We start from the raw sequence: 24,536 nt of genomic DNA on the forward strand, positions 1-24,536 counted from the left end.
ATTTTGAGTAATTGGATAAAACCCAGAGTAAAATACTTACATTAATAATAATGACTTATAATTGGGCCAATAATTTATTTTGGTTTAACCAGTGGTTGATGTTGGTTTGATTATAAGAATATTTAAAAATTACTCTTACACTTGTGGAAGTACTTAAAGGTGAAATAAGTAAGTGTAACAGGTATCAGATAATTAGAACAATGGTTATTCTTGGTTTCTTGTCAGAAATGTCTGTAATAACTCACATTATGATTATAATAAGAGTAACTAATAAGTTATGGTTATTATAACATTATAAATGAATGTTAAATCAGAGAAACTAAAAGGTTATAAATGTGATTTTGACATTGAACTGAAATGGTGTAAAATGTGAAACTGTAATTAAAGGTCACTGATGTGTTTAAGGTAGATGGTAGGTGAAAGGTCAGGGGAAAAGAGAAACTGATGGGAGAGCAGAGATGACCAAGGCCTTATTGCTAAACTTTAACTTTCCTAAGAAAAGGTTGGGCAAGCAACAGACGTAGGAGGAACTGTTGAGCAACTCGGGGATCATTGGAACAGAGATCAGATCATAATGTCTCCAAGGTGATGGATATGAGATCATCTGTCCAAGCAGTCAGCCAATGAGAGGCACAGCAACAAAGCTAGCCAATGCAAACACACCAAAAGGTGGATAAACTATTTATAAGGTGGGTGCAAAAGAGGAATCATTGGTTGGATCCTTCAGGCAGCTTCGAGCCAAGATCGAGATGGACAAAGAACTCTGCAGCTGAAGAAGAGCCGGGGCCACAGAGCCGGAGACTGTTCTGCACATGGGGACCAACCCGTTAGCCCCGCAACATGTGGCTTCAAATCGCACTTCTCTCAACAGCTGGGTTTAGACCCCAAAGACAAAGAACAAGGCAAAGATAAAGATAAAGACAAAGATAAAGACAAAGGCAAAGAACAAAGGCAAAGAGGAAGAACTGGTGTGTTCCTTCCACGGGACCAGGAAGATCGTGAGACGAGGAGAAGGGAGCTACAGAGCTGCAAGACAAGGACATGAGGAAGTCACCCTGAGGTCCGAGACCTGCCGCTCTAAGTCAGTACTCTTCCTGTACTGGGAACCTCCTGCTGCTGCAACACCTTCTTCATCATCAGGCCAGTTCTGGGGTTCAAGATGCCAAACTCTGTCCGTCTCTCTCAAAGTTTCCCTTTTTTAGTTCACAGTGTCAGCATTAGGGAAAGATAGGTTAGATTATTGATTTTACTTATTTGATTATTTCTGCTTGATTATTGAATCCACCTGGTGACGGATCTTGTGACTGGCACGTTTGAGTGAACACTGGCACGTTTTGGAAGCCGCTGCTCTCCCGTCCTTCTCCATCTCTCTTTTTTCCAAAAAGACCATCGGCCAAATTTAATATCATGTCTCCGGCAACTATTTGGAGTTGTTATCCGTGGCTTATACTAACCTGGATTGTCCTATTTTTGGTCCATCACCTGACGACAGCAGTCCTCCAGTACTCTGCCGCGGAACTCTTCAAAATCCGCTTACAGCTACATGGAGCACCACCACCAGCTCTGCTTCTACATCCCGATATTTTCTACCTGCCCCGTAAGAAATACATCCATCGAGGCTCTCGCCAGGTCTTCTGCAGTAACGAACCTAACTCCATTGAATCCACCTGGTCTACTATTCGTTGTCCACAAAGAAACATCGGTCGCAAAGCTGAGCACAGTGTGCTAGCCCACGTAGCTAGGTCAGTTAATGAGGGTGTCAATCACAGCACAACGATCAACTTTGGTCTCTTTAACATCTGCTCACTCACGAGTAAGGGATATCTTGTGCAGAACATCATTTATGACCGAAAGTTAGATTTTCTGTGCTTAACTGAAACGTGGCTACAACCGAACGACTTTGCTCCTGTTAAGGACACTGCTCCTCCAGGGTTTGCTTCCATTGCTCAACCTCGTGTTTCTGGCCGAGGGGGCTGGACCGCCATAATCTACCACAAGAAATGGAGGTTTACACCTGTAACTGTCCCTGTCTGTCATTTGTTTGAAGCAACTGTATGTCAACTATCTGGATCAACTCCCACTATAATTGCCGCCTTGTATCGCCCTATGAAATATAATAAGGATTTTATTTCTGAGCTTGCTGACTTCCTCACACATCTTTCTATGATCTCACCAAATGTAATAGTTATTGGGGATTTTAATATTCATATTGATAATCAAGAGTCTCCACTTTCCAAAGACTTCATATCGTGCTTGGACAGCTTTGGACTTCAGCAATACACAACTTTTCCCACGCATACTAAAGGACATATACTGGATTTAATCTGCTGCTCAGGAGTTACATGTTGATTATCATTTACCTTCTCCCCCTTGGTAATATTTTTTGCAAACATAACATCCAGTTTTACTGCTACGCGGATGACACCCAACTCTATGTTTCAACCAAACCTAATTCCATGCTTCCATTTTCCTCCCTCACTGACTGTCTTCTTGAAATAAAACAATGGTTTACTCTTAACTTCCTCAAATTAAATTCCAGTAAAACTGAACTTCTCTTAATTGGTACTAACTCAATACTAAGTAAACTTGATAATTTCTCCATTTCAGTTGATAACTCCTCCATTTTTACCTCCCCTTAGGTTAAGAGTCTGGGTGTCATCCTTATGGAAAGGCGCCTACAAATAAAATGTATTATTATTATTAATATTATTACTGAATTAAGCTGTACTGACCCTTGGAAAATTCCCTTACTAATAAAATAATTAGCATTAAGAAAATTTAAAAGATGTTGTGAACATTCAATTAATCACTCACCTTAAAGTTCTTTGATGGTTGTAAAATAGCTATGAAGTTTGATTCTGGGAGGGAAAAGTGGAAAATGTTTTATAGGTTGCTTTTAGCCAAAACTAAAACACCCTTGGGACTCGCCCGAGTCACTAAAACCAACCTGGTTCAGTAACAAGTGCAAGTTGTAACAAAGAGAAAGAGCGACCGTTAACAGGTGTGCTCTGTGAAGCTAGTTGGTTGCAGGCTGCTCAATCTGGCTAATTCACAGGGTGAAGAAGGGTGGGACATCTGGAGGGGGAGGTCGTTAGAAACCAGGCTAGTCTTTCTCGATTAGAGATGTGCCGATCAGGTTTTTTTCCTGCTGATACCGATACCGATCACCCATGAGGGCCGATCACCGATACCGATCACATAATTTTATTAAATTTTTTTATCATAAACACTACCGGTTACATTATGTGGAAAAAGGAACAATGAATTCACCTTAATTTAGACAAAAACTTGTTTTTAATAACTTTTTCCAAGAAGAAAACTTAACAAAACAAAACAGGCATTGTGCAAATTGTACTGCTATCGGTAATACTATCTTTAACAGACTGATAACATATGAAGGCTCTGAAGAGGCTAAATAATGCAAAGAGCCAAGATAAAACCTCTCAACATTGCCAAAAAATTCAAGTAATTCAAGTATAAAACTTAGCATTCAAAGGCAAATACAGGTTCCATTACAATAAACAATCCTGAGTTACTGAATGAAAACTTCCTGATAGCATGGCGGCTAGCTGATTACTGCTAGTTCTGAGTGGCTGTTTCTGACTGAGCGGAGTAATTATGCAGAACAGGGAGGAGATCGATTATTTTTTTTTAGAGATTATCTGTCTCATGTTAGGACAGCGAAAGTTTTAATACGTATGTAAAATGTATTTTTTTTAGGTTAGATGCTGCAGCTGTAAGCAGAGGTTCGGTGTGAGAGTCACTACCAGGTGGAGCAGAAGCGGCGCTCGGTCTGTGAAATATTACTACCTGTAGCGCGTTGCAGCGGTTCAACAGCGAGAACAGAACCAGCGTCTTACATTGCAGTTCGAAGACTTAAATTGTTTTGCGGGCTATTTGTTTAGCTTTCTGACCGTCATGCTAATAATCCGGGTGAGTGTTTGTAGCTGTACGCTGCTTTACCTGCTATCTGATCCTCCATATGTCTTTTTTTACTGCAGTGAGCCTCGATGTAGCCAAACTCCGTCAAGTATGCCATTGTTTTTATGTCGTATTAGCTTCGTTGTGTTGATGCATTTTTACCTGCTTCACCCCACGTGCTTCAATTTTCCGCCGCAACACGCAAATGTCCCCATTCACTCAGTGCGTTGTAGTTCAACATTGCTTAGGATGTGAAGGAGAGAGGAGACCAGCTGCACAGGCAGGCTGCGAAATGAGATGCAGGTGATCGGTATCGGCAACAAGTGCCAATGATCGCCGATCACCGATCATGCACTTTTCACGAAAATCGGCTCGATTATGATCGGTGACCAATCGATCGGCACATCTCTGATTTATATATATATATATATATATATATATATATATATATATATATATATATATATATATATATATATATATATATATATATATATATATACTGAGGAGGTCTGAGGTTCCTCCTGTCAGTATGAGAGTCAGGGTAAGGAGGCGCCATGTTAGGAAGAGAAGTGGAAGCTGCAGGATCTTCAGAACAAACAGGTCATGATGCTGGGCTACTGATTATCCCTCTGTCTGGACACAGGATCAATAGAACCAGTTTAAAAGCTAAAATGAATGGTTATATGCCAGACATGGAAAACTGGGATGCACTCCATGCCATGATGTTCAGGATTTAGGTCTCATGGCATCTCAAGGTGTCAACATTGCAGCCAGTGGGTTGAGGGAGGAAATACAGCTTTATTTTGTAGCAATTCAAGAGCTACCAGCTTTTATCGCTTCACAAAAATTAATAGCAAATAAGTTTCAAAGACAGGAACTTTTTGTCACAGTACCCCCAAAGAATAATTACTTTCACCCCTATTTTTATATATATATATATATATATATATATATATATATATATATATATATATGGATTTCATTGATACATAAAGGTAAGACAGCAATAAGATGTTTTTGTTTAGTTTTTTAATTAAATGTGCGTTTTGTGGGCTACAGTTAATGTTTAAATAATTCAGTAAAGTAGAAGCGGTAGCTAATCTACCACAGCAATTATTTATTAATAAAACATTAAGCCTAAAACATAGTACAACAACAAACTAAATGTTCTGTTCTCAGTGCAAAATTCTTGAATGTTTTTTGGTGTTAAATTCTAAAACATGAAGTGGCACTGTTGTCAGTTGCTATGGCAACGAGTCTGCATAGCTTGGAGAATACAGATCACTTTGCTGTGGATCATAGCACGAAATTAATACCTCAGTGATTCTTGAGAATAGGGACAAAATGGGTTTTAATTTTCCCATAAATTTTTTTTTTTTATTTCTCAACTTTATGTATGCAAATATGACAAATAATGCTTTGGAAATGTGAATATGCTAAGGTGCAGGCTCCCAGTTGCAACATTTTTTTTAAAATTACATTTTTAATCAACCTGACCAAAATAAATAAAAAATAATTTCTAATGACCCTATTAGTGATTATTTTACTCATTTTACAGACAAATGCTTCTCAAGAAACAACATAAATATTATTTAAAACAAAAAACAACAAAAAGTCCATCTGACAGAGTTGACAGTGCATGACGGAGTTGACACAGAACTGAAGGTGGTGACAAACTAGTGAGTAAAATAAAAAACCTTATACATGTGAAGTAAAAATTTATGTAAAATAGATTCAAATGAATTAATTGCACATTTAAGTAAGATTTGACAACAATTTCACTGAAAGAGTCAGAAAAACTGATGGAGTTGACATCTGACGGAGTTGACAAAAAGCCAAACTACCTCAATTTATATGATGTTATTCTGAAGGAGGCCATATTGTAGCTCATCAGGTCCATGAAATCTTTACAATATTCCAAAATTAAGCTTTTATTTCACAAAATTTCATAAAAGTTTTGTAAATTATCAGTTATGGTGTTGCACATCATGGTTGTGACAAACAACTTAGCAATAAAAAGAAGAAAAAACAAAATAATAACATAAGCTAACCAGAGCTAACTAGCCCTCTTAGCAAAGGAAGAGAAGGGAAGTGGTCATGGGGTCCTCACAAGTTCTGATAATAATGCCTGATTTTTTTTTTTACATTCTTTTAATTTCTGATGGTGTTGAAAAAATCTAGGGACAAATTTCAATGGAGTTGGAAAATATATAAAAATGATTTTTAATTCAATTTATTGATACCTTTCTATATATATAACTATTATATAACTACTTATACTTAATTGTCATAATATATAATTTTAGTATTTTCTTAAAATTATTTTAAACTAAGGGCTTTTACAGGCATCATCCACCGACTACAATGTTTAAAATAAAAAAATATTCAACAAATACCTGAAAAATATACATTGTTGTGCTCACATGACCCAGGTTAGTTTAGTCAGATATTTGAAAAATAATATTTTGTGTATATTTTATTCAAATTTTGTTCTTTATCCATAGGACCTGTTTTGTCCCTATTCTCAAGAATCACTGACCTACATTTCTAAGTTTCACTGAGTTAACGCGGTTATAGATGACATGTAAAAGATTAGTCTTTTTGTCCCCCAGCGTTGTATGCCTGCGCAAAATTTCCGTAGGTCCAATGACATGGATGGTGTCTAAGTCATGTCAGTGCCTCACCAGCAATGAACCTCACCGCACGTCACTGATATATATATATATATATATATATATATATATATATATATATATAATATATATATATATATATATTTGTAGTTGTAATTACTATACTGCTGCATGAAAAATGATTGTTTATTGAGACACACAAGTCATTCTTGTTTTTGCTCCCGTTGATGTTTTAATGAGATCACAGCTGTCATAATGTAATGCCAAGGCTGTAAAATCACTTTGAGGATGGCAAGAAGTTGCATGGAAGGCTAAACAAGCTGAGTTCCACAGCAGCTTTTTTTTTATTTAGGCTCTGCTTTGATTATGTGTCTGGTGGCAGTGTTGTAGTACTCAAAATCGGTCTTGGTCTCGAGACCGGACTCGAGACCATTTTTTGATGGTCTCGGGCGCTGAGGACTCGGCATTTTATTTCAAGACTAGTCAAGACCACAACTGTGAAAATATTACTAAACGTACAGCATACTGTCCAGTTTATTTGTTAACATCTTTGTTTTCAGTGGATGCAAAATGCACTGATTAAAATCCAAGCAATTACGTGTTTCTGTTACTCCCCTCTCCCCCTCTCACCTTTCACTCACACGCGGGACATGCTCTGAGACATGCGCAGTGGTTTCCTCTCAGTGGCAGAAGGCGTCTGTCTAATCGTCAGTAATAGAATAGCGCAGCATATATCATAAGAAATCCGATGGCCACATCAAACAGGGAGTCTTAGAGACTCCCTGTTCTACTCAGCCCCGGCTCCAGACGAACAAGGGGGGAATCAACTTTTTTGGGGGCAAAATGAATCGTAGCTGAACATAGAAAACAACACCAGTATCCTACAAGTTACTTGTTAAGTTTAAGGTGCTGTATTGATATTAGCTAGTCATCTTTTAGCTAACTTTACCTGCATTCAACAGCTTTACTCATCTCAGAACTGTGGAAAGTTCTTTACGTTTTGCTGGTTTGCTGCCATGATTCTAACACACCTTCGTAGCTCTGCACAGCAGCAGCAGGTCTCTTTCACTGCCACACAGGTCCAGCGCATACAGCGCATAAAAAACCCAGCGCATACAGCGTTCCTGTTTTTTTTTTTTTCATCCAGACGAAATGGCGCCAATGGCGCCATGCCATTGCACCATTGGTGCAATGATGCCATTGGCGCCATTGCAGCAATGGTGCCATTGGCGCCATTGCGCCAATGCCATTGCCCCCCCTGCAATGGCATGGTGCCCCCTCTACGGGGTGCGCCCCACAGTTTGAGAACCTCTGATTTAAAGCAAGGTCTGGCTGCAGATGCAGTCAACTACAACACACTCCATGTAAAACTAATTAACCTACTTAACCGCTAAGTCAGGATGCCATACAACTGTTAATAACAAAATGTATGATGATCTACATCATGATTCTATGTTGCTGATTAAATAAAATCATATGGTAATGACGTGTCTGACAGATATAGCCGTGAGTTTGTGCTAAGCGTATGACGATCTGACAGCGTATGCTGACCTGACAGAATACCGTTCTTTGTTCTTGTAATGCTCTGCTTACACTGCAATAGCTATCATTATTTTATTTAAATATGTACATTGATATTTTTTTAATGAACAAATAAATAAAACACAAGAACGAAAGAGCATGCAGATTGCTCTTTGATTGTTTTCGTTCAAAGTGGCAGCTGTAATGTGTGCTATGGTGTCAGACTGCCTGGCTTCATATAGCGGGAGAGAGGGAGAGAACAGTCACAGTGAGCTCCTTGTGCTTGGTTACTTCTTGCTTGTTGCTCCTTGGTCAGTGTTCATAGTCGGGCGTTATTTACAGTCATGGCATTGCCTCAATTGTTATATTTAATGGTGCAGACAGTGGTGGTTTCTGACATGAGCAATATGGACGCCCACGGCGTTATGTTGTTAGAGGTGGCACGAGACCGCTGCCGATTGTAGCACAGAGATGGAAGCAAAGCAGATCAAACTTTGTTCTGCTTTTAATATTGGTTAGATTTATTAAGTATTTAATATCTATGTGTTTTTATGGGAATATGGATCTTTCAGATCAATTTGAGAAGCAATTTTGATCATATTTCTCATTCTCATAGCACGGGCCGCTGGTCTTGGTCTTGACTCGACCTCGACTTCCCTCGGTCTTGGTCTTGGTCTCGGGTTAGGTGGTCTTGACCACAACACTGTCTGGTGGTGAAGGCCTGTAGGTGAACTTTGCGCTCCCTCTGAGCCGCAGTCTTTAACTGACACCTTGTGTTTCCTTCTAATTTCCCCTTATTTTCTGGCTGTTTATGACACTGTGCTAACAAGCCTTGGCAAAGTCAGTCCGGCAGTTATTTCTATCTGCATCCATTTTTATTTCTTCTACAATTAACTGTATAATTCATGAAGCATTTTTATCATGTCTACAGTAAACCCTGAGTGCTTACTTCCTCGACCAGAGCTGAAGCTTCTGTGACTGGTTTGTCCCCATGTGCATCAGGTGTGGCACCAAAAGTGTGTCAGTTTGTGAATGTTTGTGTCAGTTCCATGACAATGGTCACAAATGTGTTACTGTGTCATGTGTGATTTTTATGTTAGATCAAAGTGTTCAGGTCTAAGATCATCTGTATGAGTGTCTGTGTTAATGCATATTGTTATTCAGTTTTTCTGTAAATACACACAGATATCAACATAAAGTTCCTGCCCATTGTTCTTCTGGAGAGCTCTAAAGACATACTTATCTTGTAAGCAAGTTATGAGGTTTGAAAATAAATTCCATTATTTTATTCCATAAGTGTACGAATTATGCTAAAATCACATCATATTCTATTTTAAAATTACTTTGCAAACAGAAACAATAATAAATTGAAGCTTTTGTTCTAAAAATATCAGTGAGCTTTATTTCAAAACTATACAACAATAGATTTGGTTTGGCAATGAATAGCTAATAAGTTCCAAAGACAGTTATTACCAAAATGTGTAATTTCGATCAACATTACCGTCTGATGCTCCTTCTGTCTACGGCTCTCTAGAGAAACAAGCTCACTGTCAGGTTTAACCCCTGACATAAGTATATAACTCTGCAAAAGAAACACGGAGACAGAGATTAGAATTCAACTCGCTGCGAGGAGAGGTGTTCGGAGATGCAACCAGTCACATGCCCCAAACAAACTCTGGCTTGCATTCCGCTCTCCCCGCTTTTTATTTGGGGAAAAGCCCTGGTTACAAATGGTTTCTAAAGGTGGGGGAGCAAACAGGCTGAAACTGGTTTACAGTATGCATTCCTCTTCCTTCTCCAGATGCCCCCAACTGGCCTTCTTCTCCTTATAAGGTAATGGTCAGCATGCATTGTTGACACCAGCAACTCTGTCTGCTGGCGTCCTGGAGCGGGGGTGGTTTTACAACCACATGAAACAAATATGTGACACAAGTTTCTACTAAATCCACACACTATTCATGAACAGAAGAGATACTTTTATAGATAACTACATTATTTAGAATGAAAACTAATAAGTAGAAAAAGATAATATAACATTTATCCAACACTCACACTGAGTCTGACCAGCAGGACTAAAATACTTTAACTTAACTAAAGATACATAAAAATATATTTGACAAGACTTTGTTTTGTATCTGAATGTTCACTAACATATCAAATATGTTCATAGCAATAAAAAACTTTCATTTTTTTATTGAATAGAGCATAACTCTACTATGAGCAGACAAACTTGCTGTTTCAGACAAAAGTCTTTTCTGCATATCAGTCCTTTTGTATCTGTATCAGGTTTTGCACTGTTAAACATAACACATTTTTATAAAAAGAGATTACTGTTTTAAAGAGGAGAACAGGTTCTGGGCGGTGTTGTTTGTTCTAACTCAGGGTTAACTTGGTTTTACAAATCTGATGCAGTGTTTGAGCAGCACAACACCTAAGACCCATACAGCTTTATCAGTTATTTGTTTTTTTCCAAAATGGTTACCTATCTTAATACACGGCTGCAAGAAGTCAGCAAGCGAGCATCTCACTCTGTTCAGGATCTCAGGAGAGTTTTGAGAAATGACTGTTTACTCTCTGTGATGACCGACTGGTTAAAAACTGATCTCAAAACCTTTTTCTCTTTACAGTTTCAGTTAAAGCATCACATCCGATTCCCTTCTTCATAAAGGAAGCCCTTCACTTTGTAATATAATTATTGATCAATAGTGCGTTGGATTAAATTTTTGTTCAAGAAATATCCAAACTGCATCTCCAAATATTCCTTGTGATAAAAGTATCACGGCCAAAAATCCTTCCAGGCAATAAAACTTATTGGAACGTTGGAGCAATGGAGAGTTCTTTGAATGTACCATCCCACCTGAAAGATTTAACACTATGGTGAATTCTCTATGCAGCAATTAGACCAAAACCAGGAGATGATGTACAAAATGTTGTCACTGGCAGCTCGTATGTCATAGGTTACAACCAAGTGCAGTGAGCATGCATTTACTGGTGGAAATGTTGGATGTTGCTTCAGGTATGAGGTTTCATTTTTTCACTCATGAATAAGTTAAATTGTTAGTGCAGAGGTCCAGCAGCATTTTCATTTAAAATGCTGGCAATGGAGAATTCAGTTATTTTAGTTCTCTTATTTACTCTGGAGAATTTTTCCCATTTAAATTTATTTCATTTTCAGTGTGTTTCCCTTTTGGTTTGAACAATAGATTGTGAGTCTTAGTTCAGCTCCCGCGGTGTCCCTGGTTTCTCTGAGCCACAGCTGTTCCACATGTTCTCTGATTAGCTCATCTGGTTCCTTTGCCATATTCCACTGCTGCCCCAGTATATCGGCTCACTGGTTTCCGTTTCTCTACCTGCCTTCTGACTTCTCCTTTATGAATCTAAATTATTCTTTTACCGCAATTGTTTTCTACACTTGCCATTTAAGTCAAACAATATTGCTTTAACATCTTCATAGCTTATCCACACAAGACTTTTTTATTACTCAACTAAATTTAAAAACACAATCTGGAATGGTGATGTGTCATTAATGGATATTAAGGCTAGAAGCCCAGCATTTACATCTTTTCTTCCCAAATCTGCTTTTATCTATGACTCTGTTTAAATGAACTTTTAATAAGTTCTCTTGGTGAGGAAATTCCTTAAATTGGATTGTATGGATTCATCTGGGTTAGTCTGGAAATAAAGATGGCTTTTTCATGAGATACAGAAAACAGAACAAAGATTAAATCTACTTCTCTTCAACGGTTCTGCTGTGTGAATGTCCGTCCATCCATTTTCTTACACCCTTGCCCCTAAAGGGGTCAGGAGGGCTGCTGGTGCCTCTCCCCAACAAGACATTTCAGGTGAGAGGCAGGGTCACCCCAGACAGGTTGCCAGTCCATCGCAGGCCAACACTGAGACAGACAGGACAAACAGCCACACGCGCACACACACACATGCACACACCTAATGAGAAGTTAGAGAACAGTAATGTTTTTGGACTGTGAGAGAATGCACAGGGAGAACCTTCCTGCTGAAAGGTAACAGTGCTACCAACTGCTCCACTGTGCAGCCCTGTGTGAATGTGAGGAGAATCAAATTAAACAGGGGTCTATGTGCTACCAGGCTGGCTGTGTACAGCCCCTTTGACTCTGTACTGATGAAAGTGGATCATTTTGTGCAATAGTGAGATAGTAAGCTTTATTATGCTACTCAGAGTACACTCATTTATCACTCTGTGCAGTACAATATTTACACAAGAAGAATTACATTTAGCTATGAAAAGCCTTTCAGTTGCAAATTAAACAGCGCTGTCTTCCAGGGTTTCAGTTTTTACAGGATTCCAGCCACACTGTCAGCATCTCTGAGTGTTGAGCACAAGGCAAACACTGATTTCACATTCCAGCTCGTTTCACAGGAAAATGTCAGCTAAAAGATTTTGTGTGTGGACTCAGGTAACACACTAAATATGTCAAAGTTATTTAACTTAACATCTACTGACTCTTAACCACTGAATCTCCCCTTCATGATCATTAGCTGCGTAGCTTGGAGGGAAACGGATCGTCCTCATCACCATCCAGCGCCGCTGACACACCAACGCTCCCCACTATCATCAAGAGCAGAACGCCATTCGTCTTAAACTCATTTACTTTAACCAGTCTCAGATCTGGTTCCCTCCCCTCCTTCCTCACCCACACATCTTCATATCATAACTTCCTAATTAACATTCCTGCTTAATTAAACACTTGTATTTAAGGAATGTAACGGGTGGAGGAGAGGAGGAATCCCTCATCCGTGGCATTAATTGCGTCGTTCATTAGCTTCAGCATGCTGTGATGAACGTTGAAAAGGTGAAATTGTCCCTGGATTCCAGAAGCAAAGCTGTGGACAGTGTGTGGCTTAAAGTTAAACCAAACCACTGTCATGTCCTCCCTGTCAACTCTTGTTCAGTTTTGTTGGCACTTTGCAGCCTAATACATACACACGTTGACCACTTTATTAGGTACACCTGTTCAATTCCTCATTAGCACAATGTGAATCTTCAAATCACATTTCAGCTACTCTGTTTTTAAGTACATAGCTCTACTGAATTTTTTAACTTGCTGAAGTTCAAAGTGAGCATCAGAATGGGACAGAGGGGATTTTAGCGACTTTGAACTTAGCATGGTTGTTAGTGCCAGACAGGCTGCCTTGAATTTTTCAAAAACTGCTGATCTACTGGATTTTTTATATAAAACTCCTCTTGAGTTTAGAGAGCAAAATGCAAAAAAAGAAAATATCCAGTGGTGATAGATGGGGATGTGAGAGACCTTTTCACCTGCACCCTGTCATTCTGCTACCCAGAAGGTAAAAATTTGATGTTTCATAATTAGACTGAAACTTGTGGAGGAGGTTAAGAAAGATCACATACTGTATGCAGATTAAAGTTGCAGATTATGACAAGTTAAGGAGTGAAGTCACGGCATCCATACACACTGCAAATATGGCCGTTTGTGAGTTGTAACTCTAACCTTATTTGAACAGAAGTTGTTTTTACTGGAAGGAAACAGGATTTAAAATATTCCACAGAGCACAGACGTGTTCAATTTTGTGTTTAAACCTACTTGACTGAAAGTGAAGCACTTTGTGATTTTACATGTTCAAATGTGCTGTATAAAGTTTTACTTCCTTTACTTACATGAAACAATCCTCATAAAAACCATCCGTATATCTAATTGATTTGAAAACAACAGGATTTCTGCCTGATGCCTTAAAGCTGTTTATGCCTAGCATTGTTGGAGTTAGGACACGTTCTGTCACACTGTGTTGTCTTTGGCCAAACTTAGAGTCAACTATCAGCATCAGGCGATTGGGATGTAGCTCCAGATGTTCAGGAATAAAAATAACTATGTATGAACAATAATTCCAATAAAATAGAATTAGTCCCCTAAATACAATATAGGGGACTAATGTTACAACTGTTATTGAGTTGTAATAGTGTTAGCTCAGCAGTCTCACATGTTTTTAAACTTTTTATTTTTTTTCTAAGTCAGAAGAACAGAGGAAGCTGGCTGAGGTGAAGAAGTTAAATGGTGTTTTATGGCAGCAGCATAAATAGATAAAATTGCCATTTTTGTAGACACAACCTAACAGAAGGTTTTAATTAATACATTTTTTCTTAGCCTTAAGTGCCTGTTCAACATTCAACAGGAGAGTTCATCGTATTGCCTTAAAATCCTTGTAGGCACAGCCTGATATTAGTTCTGGTTCTGATCAGTTTTATTATATATAATCCCTGTGAGAAAGAGTTTAAACAATTTTCAGAAATCACTCCTGGAGCCATGCGAAGCTGAACCAACTATATTTCTGCAGATCCGTTTTATCTTACAATCAGTGGAATAAATGTCAAAAAAAGAACAGCTGTCAGGTCAACATTTTGATTTCCACTTCATAGTTTTATCACTATCCATAATTCTGCATAATGCATTCTTGTGACCTTAAAATGAGGAGCTTATGAAATCAACACTGGCATTAATATGGATAATGTCTCATTTAACGGCTGTTTTATTCAAACATTACATTGTAATTATGGCAGGCAATCAGTATTGATGTCCTGGCGCAGTGGTGCACTCAGGCCAGTGGTAATGCAATTTGATGCCAAGCTGAAGAGAAGACAAATGAAATGAACAGAAGATGCCTGGGAGCTGAGCAGAGTGTCAGAGCAGACACCTGAGCTCCAACAGGAAAACTTACTCTCTTCAACCATGCACAAGGTCTGAGCACCTTATCTCACTTCAGAATTCAAAAACAATGTGTTCGCATATACAGTTAATATTACACTTAAAGGAATACCACCAATGCTCCCTTTTCTATACGTCATCACTAAGAAACAAACAGCTTTTCAACAAAGCCAATGGAAGAAACGGCAGTACGAAGGAGAGCCGTTAGCCATTTCAATGGCTTAGTAGTGTTATATGGACTCTTTTGGAAATGGTAGGGTAAAATTTATATTTACATATAACCTGTCATGCTTGGTCTAATGTTTTTAGCCCACATGCAGAAACACTCAGAGAGATGGATGTAAAGGGTGTTTATTGTAAAATACAAAAAATCAAACAAGGAAGCTCGACTAGAGAGTCGAGCTTCCTTGTGTGCAGCAAGGAAGCTTGTGTGCAGACGCACCCGGCCGGAGTCCGGGTGCGTCTGCACACAAGGGAATAGAGAAGTCAGAATGGTTTCACAGAGGGTGGGAAAAGGAGATAACCACTGGCCGGGAGTACAGTTCTTACTTTGAAAACCAGTGGAAAATGATGGGTGGAGGAACGGGGTTCCAGACAGTGGAGAGAGCTATGGAGGCAGGTTGGGGAAGGACCAGGCGTTGGAGGGTGGCAGGTCAGGTGTGTCCCCACAGGGGAGCAGCAGAGCCGGCAGCAGAGGCGTCACAGATGGTTTCTCCTGGATGGGTGGGCCTCGAAGGATTCCTGAAGGTAAGGTCACAAGAGTAGGGTGAGAACCTGAACAAACTCGGGTCAAAACACAAGAAGATTTAGGCAAAGCACACTGAGGAGCTAGAGTACCAAAAACTGGCAAACACTCTGGCAAGGAAGTGTTGGCTGTCTGCTGGTTATATACTCCTCCAGACGATGATTCCCCTCAGGTGCGGATAGTTGACAGTCTGCGGGCACGCCTCTCCAGCAGAGTGACCCGATGGCTCCCTCTGGTGGACTGGTGAAGAACTGAAAACGAAAAACTAATCCCCACCACCTGGAACCTAACATAACCAATAACCCTTGTCAGAGTGTCCCAAACTAAAAAATGCAGAAATACTCAAACTTTTTTGAATGATTAACACAAATGATTCTTATTACATTCAGAATCAAATGACCACTTCGGCATCAGCTGATGGTCAGACTTTAACAACTGTCTTGTGCCAGAGAAGAGGGGTTGTTCTCTGATCTACAAACTATTTGACTTCCAATATCATTTTGAATGCACAAAGTGACAGAGATCTTTCTATGCATTCTTTATTGCTGCTGCACACTTTTTCTCAAGATGTACTCAGATGACATGACAGCTTATAATAAAGGCAATCTTTTGTCGACAGAATTAAAAATATACAGGCAACCAGTCTCAGCTGCAGCAGTTCCTCTGCTTTCTTTTACATTTTCATGCCTAACTTCATATTTCATATCTTTTTATTCTACGTTTAGATTTTTTTATTCCATTTTATACTTTTACTAAGTAATTCGTCTGAATAAATATGTTGCTCAGCCAACAGAATCATGAAAGCTAACCAGAGGCCACCCTGGCAACAAACATTCAGAAGTTCAAGGCAGTTGTTGAGATAAATGGACTCTGAAAACCATACCACACGATGAGTTTCAGGCAGCAACCGGAAAGAAATTGATAAAACAAAACATATGGCAAAACTGGAGGGCAACAGAGTTGCTTAGTAGGATAATCATTTAAAGTCCTGGATGGCCTGCTGAAGGTTTCCTTTGGTGTGAGAGAATCATCTCAGCATTGCATTTTCTCCAGTTATACTTTGTGAAGAAGTCTTTGACCTATACGGATTATCAAACAGAGAAGATTCAAGAGCCCCAGGAGATTCAAACAATTGAATCTCCTGGCGCCATGTTTGATTCCTAAAATAACAAAGATTTTAGCTCAGAGGCTTCTTCATGTCCCCTGTAATGCAAACCGCTTTGGGAGATGTTCCTGACCTCTGCCGTCCCCATCCACAGATACTGTTTGAAGAACCCTATAACTGCAGTATATACCTGCAAATATTTCTATGGAAAAGTATTTGCAGATATAGTATATTTGTAGTCATAATATACTTTTGATAAACTTGTTTTTACATTTTTCTCCTTTAAATCCCTGGGTTACACCCTCTAAAAGCCCTCCTCACCTGTCTGAAGAACTGAGTCTGCTACTCTCTGAACTCCAGATCACCTTTCAAGGACACACTTTGGCCTGCCCTGAAGTGGACAGGCTGGTCTTAAGCAGTGGTGAGGTAAGTAACAAAGTACAAGTACTTCGTTACTTGTACTTTGCACATACACACGCAAGAAACTGTACTTAAGTACAATTTCCGTGTATCTGTACTTTATTTAAGTAGATTTAATACTTTCTACTTTTACTCCACTACATTTTACAGTAAGTATCTGTACTTTCTACGTCACTACATTTCGAAGAAACTGTCACGTTACTCGTTACATCCAAGTCGCATTGTGCTTTTTTTTTGTTAGAATGTGAAGTTCAGGGACTTAAGGTGGCGCCGTAAAATCCAAGCAATAACGTGACTTGCGTCTCTGTTGTCACCCATCGGCTCCACCTTTACTCGCACGCGGAGCTCCAGACATGCGCTGGTTTCCTCTGAGCGGGAGGAGACGTCTGTCTAATGTCAGTAATATAATTCCACTACATCAGGGCTATGCAGAGACCACTAAAGGGGCAGGTGCTTAAAAAAAAGGACACATTTAACTGCCTTCTAGGAAAGAATATTAACAAAGCCACACAGCTTTCAGAGTTTAATAAACAATGATAAATTACAAAATTGTGAGATATACAATCAAACCCAGGTTAAAAAAAGTATACTTTAGTATATTTCAAATATACTTACATTTGTGAAAGTACACTATACTAAGTATTAAGTGTACTACCTATAAATATATCTGAAGTATACTAAATGTATACTTGTACCAATTTCGAAATTAGAACATTAAACACACTTAAACATACAAAATACACTTGTAATATATTAAATAAAAGTATATTTTAAGTGAACAAAATATATATTTGCCCAAGTGTAAATATACACTTGCTCAAATATATCTAAAATATATTGAAAATATATTTTGTTTATATTTTAAAATATATGCTCAAAATAGAATTTTTTTAAATTTACTAATCACTACTTTAAATTATTAATTTCACAATGGTTTAAATTACACTTCAGTGTAAATTTTAGTCTAATAAAGTATCCCTTTTTTAATTTTCTTTATTTAACCAGGTGAACCCGTTGAGATCTAGATCTCATTTTCAAGAGGGACCTGGACAGAAAGTCTGCATCACGCAGAGACCTGGTTACAAAATAAAACTAATTGATACAAATGCAGAAGTATGTCTTTTAGGCATCTATAGAGTAATTTTCATGTCATTTTTAGGCATACTTTGTAATATGGAGTCGCTGCCCGCCCCGGGGCGGGCTGACGTCATGCATTTAAAAGGCTTCTGTATAAAAAAAAGACGGCATGAGGAGTGTGCATTTCCAGTCCTGTTGGACACTAGAGACTTCAGGCTTTATAAAAGTAGTTTTTTTTAATATTCATTTTGTTTTATATTTACTTCCAAATAAAACCAGAAATATGATCGATCATGTCCACCATATTGTTTTGCGCATGTACTGTGCAATCCGGGAATGTTTTATGACCAAAAAGTGAATGAATGAAACATGAAGTCCATTTTTCCCCATTTCCTCAAACGTACAACATTTCTGAAGCAACCAATCAGAAAGCATTTTCGGCCATTTTGTTTGAGCTCATAAAGCCGGAGACTTCTATGCAGACCTTGGCTGACACCCATGGACCTTACCACAGGGTCCGCCTTTCATTGGCTAATGCCCATTTTACGTCACAGCGCAGCTATCACGTGGGTTACCGGCTCACAAACTCATGCTAATGTACATTGTGGACTACCAGACCGACAGAAGGTTTTTGCGTCAGGACTCGAAAAAAAATGGTTCTCCACTGTCAGTGGGGTTTCTGTACAGGTGATGTCAGGTATCCTGATCGTGTTTGTGGAACTAAAATTCACAGATTTCCAAAATCTGAAACGGAAAGCCTTGCTTGGATCAAAGCTTGTGCACGACTGCATTTGCAGCTCAACCGTCGTAGGATCAATAAGAACAAAGTGTCTGCTGGGGTAAGTATTATTGCTTTGCTTTCTTTGTGTTTAGTGAATGAAAAAAATAGTCAATAATAAATACATCCATTATGAAAACCTTTTAGCCAAGTACAGCATAATGGCAGAACCGATACAACTTCTACATCCTGAAGCCTGTTTGTTACAGCCTTACGTTAGCTGAACAGATCAATATGCAATGTGTACCGTATCTGACATACATTAAAGATTTTATTTTACCTGAAAAGGCTTTTTACTAAACTGTAATCGTGTTAGCCACACTAGCTTTTACTAAACTGTAATCGTGTTAGCCACGCTAGCTTTTACTAAACTGTAATCGTGTTAGCCACGTTAGCACCGAGTACCGTGTATAAGTCCTAGACACATTCGAAACCTCAAAACCATGAATGCCCGACTTACCCAGCCTTGCAAGAACAACAGCCATCAGTGATCTTGTCCACAGATATATTTATGCTGAGCGTCTGAGGATCTGTTATTTTCCTCACCGACTGGTAGCATTTAGCTGCAACTCGCACAATGTTGGCGGCATCTCGTGGCTAAAACATCTTGATGTCGTCCAAAAAAGATGACATGAACTTGTTGGTTCCCTTGTCGTGGCTGATATTTTGTGAAAATCCGGCAGAAATGCTAAACTAATCGACTCAGAAATACTCTGCAGAGTCAGTCGAAACAAAAAATCCCACGGGGGAGGAAATGAATTTGTGATGGAAACATTGTCAAACATTTTGTAAATAGTTGTAAAAAAAAAAAACATGAGTCTTGTGGTGTTGGAGAGAATTTGTGATGGAGATATTGTGACACATTTATAAATTGTTGTAAAAATAGGCCTGGAAATTGCCTACAATGTGATGAAAAATACTAATTAGTTTTTGGCTAAGTTTGTACACAAGTTCTTAAAATTTACAAAAGACAATTTCATTTTAGGCTGGAAAAACAGTTCATTCAACATTTTTGTGAATTTCATATTAAAAATATATATAAAAAAATTATACTCGAATTTTGATTTTTTGTGTTTTTTTTGGTCCAATGTGATAATGCATTTTGTCAAAATGAAACAAACACTGTAAAATCATGAAGCTTAGGTTGTGCTGAAAATCATACCAAATAAGGCAAGGTAAATAGTTTTTATGGTGAAAATATAAGGGTAAATTCAAAATTAGACCAAAACGGCCATTTAAACCCAAGACTCCTAAGTATGTCTTTTTAGGTGCCTTAATAATCTTTTACTAATTTTGTTAAAATTGCGAAGAAAAAAAGAAATAATAATCATGATGTAAGATCTATAATCACCGGATTAGTTCCAGTTCATAATCCAGACCAGATGGTGGCGGTATTGCACACTTTTTTTTTTTTTTCAAAAAACGCCATAAAGAGAAGAAAAACTTGAAGCAGGGAAGATAACAGACGCTGTTCAAATTCGCCATTTTTACTCGCATAATATTGCCTTCAAAGTAGAGAGGGCCTTGACAATAGTTAGTAATTTTGGTAAATTCAAGCTGGTGACGTCCGAGTTAGACGACAACACAACGGGACAACAACCGATTGAAATGAAATGTGTGTCACAAAAGGAGCCCGGAGGGATGAAGGCTGCTAAGTGTTTCTAGCTGGTGGTAAGTTTGCTTATTAATTATCTTCATTTAATTATAAACAGTGCAGTAAAGATATATAACTTACGTTGGTTTCTTAAATAATTATTTCATCAATTTTATTGTGACTTGTATGATAATTACAATAGGAATAATTCAGCTTCGTGTTATAACTGCATGGAGGTTGTTTGTTGCGATAATTCATAAACTAACCTGGTTTTAATTAAGCTCCATAAGACAGAGAGACTTTGATATTGTGAGGTTGTTGTTATAACTCGTTCATCAATGATTTTATCTTCAACATATGTTTTCAGTCTAAGCAAATGAAGATGAAAGAGGAAGCCAGAGAAATCAGGTGTTAGAAAACCTAAAGACTTTCTGTCTCAGAAGAAGCTCTGACTCCACCAGATCACCAACCAGCTCTGAGGATGAACCTCCACATCGTCTTCTGTTATTGCGCAACACCTCCCTCCCCTTCTCTCTCTCTCTACTTCCCCTTCTCAGAGGAGGGAGATGTGCAGCCAGCTCTCCATCTAACGGGTAATTTGAGTTTTTTAAATCTGATGGGATTTTACCCTGTTCAGAACTGAGTAAACTCTGTTTGAGCTGGCGTCGAGAAAGACTAGCCTGGTTTCTAACGACCTCCATCCAGATGTCCCACCCTTTTTCACCCTGTGAATTAGCCAGATTGAGCAGCCTGCAACCAGCTAGCTTCACAGAGCACACCTGTTAACGGTCGCTCTTTCTCTTTTTTACAACTTGCACTTGTTACTGAACCAGGTTGGTTTTAGTGACTCAGTCGAGTCCCAAGGGTGTTTTAGTTTTGGCTAAAAGCAACCTAGAAAACATTTCTACTTTTCCCTCCCAGAATCAAACTTCATAGCTATTTTACAACCATCAAAGAACTTTAAGGTGACTCATTAATTGAATGTCCACAACATCTTTTAGATTTTCTTAAATGCTAATTATTTTATTAGTAAGGCAATTTTGCAAGGGTCAGTACAGCTTAATTCAGTAGCAGAAATAATCAAATAAGTAAAATCAATAATCTAGCCTATCTTTCCCTAATGCTGACACTGTGGACTAAAAAAGAGAAACTTTGAGAGAGACGGACAGAGTTTGGCATCTTGAACCCCAGAACTGGCCTGATGATGAAGAAGGTGTTGCAGCAGCAGGAGGTTCCCAGTACAGGAAGAGTACTGACTTAGAGCGGCAGGTCTCGGGCATCAGGGTGACTTCCTCATGCGCGTAGCGGTCCTCAGCTTCTTGTCTTGCAGCTCTGTAGCTCCCTTCTCCTCGTCTCACGATCTTCCTGGTCCCACGGAAGGAACACACCAGTTCTTCCTCTTTGCCTTTGTTCTTTGCCTTTGTCTTTATCTTTGTCTTTATCTTCATCTTTGCCTTGTTCTTTGTCTTTGGGGGTCTAAACCCAGCTGTTGAGAGAAGTGCGATTTGAAGCCACATGTTGCGGGGCTAACGGGTTGGTCCCCATGTGCAGAACAGTCTTCGGCTCTGTGGCCCCGGCTCTTCTTCAGCTGCAGAGTTCTTTGTCCATCTCGATCTTGGCTCGAAGCTGCCTGAAGGATCCAACCAAAGATTCCTCTTTTGCACCCACCTTATAAATAGTTTATCCACCTTTTGGTGTGTTTGCATTGTTAGCTTTGTTGCTGTGCCTCTCATTGGCTGACTGCTTGGACAGATGATCTCATATCCATCACCTTGGAGAAGTTATGTCCTGATGTCTGTTCTCTTTTCTTAGAAAAGTTAAAGTTCAGCAATAAGGCCTTGGTCACCTCTCCTCTCCTATCAGTTCCTCTTTTCCCCTGACCTTTCACCTACCCTCTACCTCCAACACAACATCAGTGACCTTTAATTACAGTTACAACATTTTACACCTTTTCAAGTTCAATGTCAAAATCACATTTATAACCTTTTAGTTTCTCTGATTTTTCATGTATAATGTTATAATAACCATAACTTATTAGTTACTCTTATTATAATCATAATGTGAGTTATTACAGACACTTCTGACAAGAAACCAAGAATAACCATTATTCTAATTATTTGATACCATGTTACAGTTTCTTGTTTCACCTTTAAGTACTTCCATAAGTGTAAGAGTAATTTTTAAATATTCTTATAATCAAACCAACATCAACCACTGGTTAAACCAATATTAATTATTGGCATAATTATAAGTCATTATATTAAGTATTTTACTCTGGGTTTTATCCAATCTCTCAAAATGTTTAGATTTTATTCTTTAAAAACCTTTAATGCTTTAAAATAAGGAATGGTCTGAACTATTTTTAGCCTGATGCAAGATAGAAACTTCCTCTTTCTTCAGAAAACCAGCTTCCTGTTTCATGACTCTCTTTCTGCCTGACTATGATTTTTTATGATTAAATAGAAAAAAGTAGAATTAAAGCAAAGTTTGCAGGACACAATAACAACACACACAACCAGATTCATTTTATTACCGTCTGACTCTATTGTTGGGTCTTGATGTCACCTGTGTAATTAATTTTAAGGTAAATTTATTTATTATTACTATTAAACTAAAATCTCCAGCATGGGGAAGTGGGATGATCTCGACTTTTCTCGACACTTCATGATGTAAGTTTGTTTTATACTGAGCAGCTAGCTACATTTTCAACAACCAAAACTGCTGTGTTACCAACACCAAGTGCTTAATAAACATGATTTGATTTAAAGGTAACTGGACAGAATTTGTTCTCCTTGTTAATCTAACATTTCTCTTTCATACATTTTATTTGTTGTTGGCTTTCAGGGCCCTGTGATGGACTGGTGACCTGTCCAGGGTGAACCCTGCCTCTCATCTGATGGCTGCTGGAGATGGGCACCACCAGCCCCCCTCACCACCCTGCAAGGATCAGTGTGTTCAGATCATGGATGGAAAGATTTTAAGGTAGTTTGTCTCCTTAAGTCCACACTTAAAACAGCTTCATAGTTAATGCCAACATCAACTGATTCTATCATATTGCTGACTATTTTTTGCTTCTTCTAACATAAACAGGCAAAGAAGAAACCCAGAAATGTTTTCCACCCCAGGCATCTGGTCCCAATCATCATCAGTTCTTATGATGTCACATACATGGCGAGTCCACGTCTTAAAATTGCAAGTATTTTTTTATTTGCCATTTTTCTGTTCTCTTTAAATACAAATACTTTCTCTGTTTAATTGCTCTATTGTTCTTTTTGGTAGGTTTCTGTAAGGTGCAGTGGTGCAGTGAATGGGAATGTTCTGTCGTTGATCCTCACTCATGTTAGGAACATACCAACAGTGTCATGAAGAGTCATTCAGTAAATAATGACAATTTTAATGAGAATTTGCTTTAAAAGTTGGATGAAATGTTTTATGTTATGTTTATGACAGTGTCATGTCAGTCTTATGCACACCCCATCAAATAAAGTGTTACCAAAATGGTAATATATTGAAAGCACAATGTAATTATAATTTTTGTTCTTTAAAGTAATAACTTTCATGTTTTTTGTCACACTTACATTTTCATGTTCATGGTGTTCAATTTTGATGTTAAAGTTCAGAAAGTTGTGAGTAAAATTGGACAATTTTAAAATGTCGGTAATTAAACAAAATATTTGAATTACCTTGAACATCTTGTGTAATTAATCTTTCTGTGTCATTGTAGCCTAGAACAATGTAAGTACTGTAGTGTAGTTATGCAGGTAATGTACAAAATAGGAAAATAGGAATTTCATGAGTAATTAAAGTTGTACTTTATTAGCAATAGCAGTAAATCAAAACAGAAATATTAAGTGTAATTTAAATACATTACTAATATAATAGTAGTATATTTAAAATATATTTAAAGAATATTAAAAGTAAATTTTTAATACAATTATATGACAGAATTAGTACACTCAAAATATGGAGTGTTTTGGAATATTTCTCTTGAATACTACATAAAAAAGTACACTTAAAGTAAACTAAGTACTACTTGAAGTT

The 24,536-nt window shown here is 38.2% G+C and overlaps 1 long non-coding RNA gene across 1 annotated transcript in view; it reads left to right on the forward strand.

Moving 5' to 3' along the window:
• LOC145553254 (uncharacterized) overlaps window positions 1-24,154 on the forward strand; it is a 95,468-nt gene extending 71,314 nt beyond the window's left edge. Inside the window, exon 4 of the long non-coding RNA XR_014089549.1 lies at window positions 23,775-24,154. This is a non-coding gene — a long non-coding RNA (uncharacterized LOC145553254). The remainder of the gene's footprint in view (window positions 1-23,774) is intronic.
• The last annotated feature ends 382 nt before the right edge of the window (window positions 24,155-24,536 follow it).

Source organism: Poecilia reticulata, chromosome 10 (assembly GCF_904066995.2).
Source record: "Poecilia reticulata chromosome 10, P_reticulata-male-v2, whole genome shotgun sequence".
Lineage (NCBI taxonomy): Eukaryota > Metazoa > Chordata > Actinopteri > Cyprinodontiformes > Poeciliidae > Poecilia > Poecilia reticulata.